The sequence below is a fragment of the Ursus maritimus genome, unplaced genomic scaffold, assembly GCF_017311325.1.
Source record: "Ursus maritimus isolate PB19 unplaced genomic scaffold, ASM1731132v1 scaffold_1, whole genome shotgun sequence".
Taxonomy (NCBI): Eukaryota; Metazoa; Chordata; class Mammalia; order Carnivora; family Ursidae; genus Ursus; species Ursus maritimus.
Genome location: NW_024423343.1, coordinates 15547727 through 15550846, shown reverse-complemented (window position 1 = coordinate 15550846; position 3120 = coordinate 15547727). Strand labels below are relative to the sequence as shown.

Genomic DNA, 3120 nt, shown 5'->3' with positions numbered 1-3120 from the left:
TTGGAGGAGAGTTTTATTGCCCTGGCTGGGTCAAGTGTCCATTTCTGACCCGATCGCTACATCCAGACCTTCTGACCGGCCAGACCTGAGCCAGAGGACCACCTCGGGCCTTCAGGGTTGGGCATCCTCACTGACCCATGGCACCTGAGAAAGGCATGGTTGTTCCCCCAAGGAAAATCAGGGTTGCAGGCAGAAATGACTAAAGAATGGCTGGTTGGCTCGGTGCCCTCTGCAGCCACTGCTCACTGAGGGCAGACTTGCTTTGCCTTTCTCAGGTCTCAGACTTGCCCAGCCTCGGTGCCGCGCAGGTCTGACACCCTGCTCCTGACAGCTGGGGCCATGGGGCCCTGGGGAGGGTGCTCCGGAAGCTGTCTGGTGATCTGCGGCTTTCTACCTCCCGTTTGGGGGAGGTGCCTGCCAGCAGTTTTGCAACAGCCCAAAATGCGGTGGTGAATCCGAGGAGGCTAAGCGGAGAGGTGGAGTCAAGGTCCAAAGCCAAAGGAGGCAGAGTCAACAGAGGTTGACAAGAGATGTTTCCGAAGTACATGGAGGTGTGCCTGCGAAAGTAATTTTTGAGCAGAAGCAAGGGTGGCTAGAACAACCGGCAAGGCCATCTCCTGCAGCTGTTGGGGGGCCCAGAACAGCTAACCCCACAATCTGCGTACCAAACGTGTTTCTCCATAATGAGATAGGTGCTTTTTTGCATTTAGCTATCACGTTATCACAGGTAGTGGGAAGGTAGACCCAGAGATGGGCCACCCATATCCCCTGAAGGGAGGTTCACTGTCGAGCTGTGGAGAGGTCCATCGTCACACGGCTCCCAGCTGATGGCTCCTTCAGGGCCTACCTGGGCTGCAAGCAGCCGCTGGGTGTGAGATCATGCCCGCGCTAGGCAACCCACATCTAGAAGTGGAGTAGGAAGGCCCCGCTAGCTCGGGGCACTGAGGGACAATGCTAACAGGTGTTGCTTGCTCTATAGCTCCCCACCCGTCCACGGGCTTTATGAGGCCTCCAGCTCCTTTTCCCCCTCTGCCCAGTTCTTCCCACAAGCTTTCACCACTCTTGATCCCCAGGAAACATCTTGAACCCCAGACTTCGTTTCAGTATCTGCTTCTGGAAAACCCACCCTGTGATAAGTAGCATTAGGCTACATTCTAATCGGCCTATTTGAGGTAAGAAGAAACCTTCAACTTCCAAACTACTTTTTAATTCGTTAAAAAAAAAAAAAAAAGCATAGACCTAGGACTCCTCCTCTTTACCTTAAAAAAAAAAAAAGATATTGTGACACCTGAAACTAATATAACACTGTATGTTAATTATATAGGGATTCTTTTTTTAATAATAATTTTTTATTATATTAGTCACCATACAGTACATCCCTAGTTTTTGATGTAAAGTTCCATGATTCATTACTTGCATATAACACCCAGTGCACCATGCAATACGTGCCCTCATTACTACCCACCACCGGCTTATCCCAGTCCCCCACCGCCCTCCCCTCTGAAGCCCTCAGTTTGTTTCCCAGAGTCCATAGTCTCTCATGGTTCATTCCCCCTTCTGTTTACCCCCCCTTTCTTCTTCCCTTTCTTCTCCTACCGATCTTCCTACTTCTTATGTTCCATAAATGAGTGAAACCATATGATAATTGTCTTTCTCTGCTTGACTTATTTCGCTTAGCATTATCTCCTCCAGTCCCATCCATGTTGCAGCAACTGTTGAGAAATCGTTCTTTTTGATGGCTGAGTAATATTCCATTGTATATATGGACCACATCTTCTTAATCCAGTCATCTGTTGAAGGGCATCTTGGCTCCTTCCACAATTTACCTCTATATAGGGATTCTTAAAAAATTTTTAAAATAAGGATATCACATTGAAAAAATCTAAACTGTGTATTTGCACAATAATCAAATATAGAGTGCTTGATTCTAAGTTGGTAGTTCTTATATAAACTTTTTTTTTTTAAGCGCAGATTTCTGGAACAATACAGAGAAGATTAGCATGGCCCCTGCGGCAGACGACACACAAATTCATGAAGCCTTCCCTATTTAATAAATAAATAAATAAATAAATAAATAAATAAATAAATGTGCAGATCCCCCCCACTCTTTTTATTAGCCTCTCTTAAGAATCAGAGTGAAACGTTTTCTTTGATTTTGCCAAACTTTAAGGACCATGTAAATTCACAAGGGATTGTGCAGAGAAAAAGATCTTCCAGTTTAAATATTTAGGTAGGAAAGAGTCATTGTTTTCATCATATGTTTTCAATCAAACATTTTAAAAATTAAAATAAGGGGGTGCTTGGGTGGCTCAGTTGGTGAAGTGTCTGCCTTTGGTTCAGGTCATGATCTCAGGGTCCTGGGATCGAGCCCCACGTGGGGCTCCATGTTCAGTGGGGAGCCTGCTTCTGCGTCTCCCTCTGCCCCTCCCCCAGCTTGTGTTCTCTCTCTCTCTCTGTCAAATAAATAAATGAAATTAAAAAAAAATAAAAATAAGATTAAACTCCCCACTGAAATGGTTTGGAACACGGTATTATTTTTAATTCGCAAAGGCATATCATATCTCAAAACCTATCTACGTGATGATTTTGAACCTCAGTTTTATTTCCTTATAGATATGGAGAGTAGGTGCTTAGTAGACGCCTAGAGTTTTTAGAGTCCCCGTTAAATTATTTTCTGTAAATGGAGTAAAATATCATAATTTCGACTTTTAAAATGTATTTTTTTAATCCAAGCCATCAAGCACACAGCTGAAAACTGAAGCAGCTCAGAACAGCTTACAGTGAGAAGAGAGCAGTCCGCACATCGGTGCTCTCACTTCCAGCCTGTCTCTCGCGGAGCAGCCGCTGTTAATCATTTATGGTGTAAGTTCTGTTGGTGGTTACCTAATGCATCTCTAAATTACATACTTACATCGCCACTTCTTGATCTGTCAACATTGGATATTAAATATTGATTTTCTGCTATCATGGGTGACGATTTAGTTCCTCCATTGTCCCAATTTGTATTTTTGTATTTTTATTTTTAGTTTCTTTGCAACTGTAAATAATATGCTAAAAACTATCTTATTCTATTGGTTTTTCAAAGCCTTTTGTGACGGCTCCTTTTATGATGAGAATATT

General features: G+C 43.7%; 1 non-coding gene across 1 annotated transcript; it reads left to right on the top strand.

The window, feature by feature from the left end:
- The first annotated feature begins 1946 nt into the window (after positions 1-1946).
- Positions 1947-2051, top strand: LOC121099904. Its single transcript, XR_005831628.1, has one exon. It is a non-coding gene; the product is annotated as a U6 spliceosomal RNA (small nuclear RNA).
- Positions 2052-3120: the final 1069 nt, after the last annotated feature.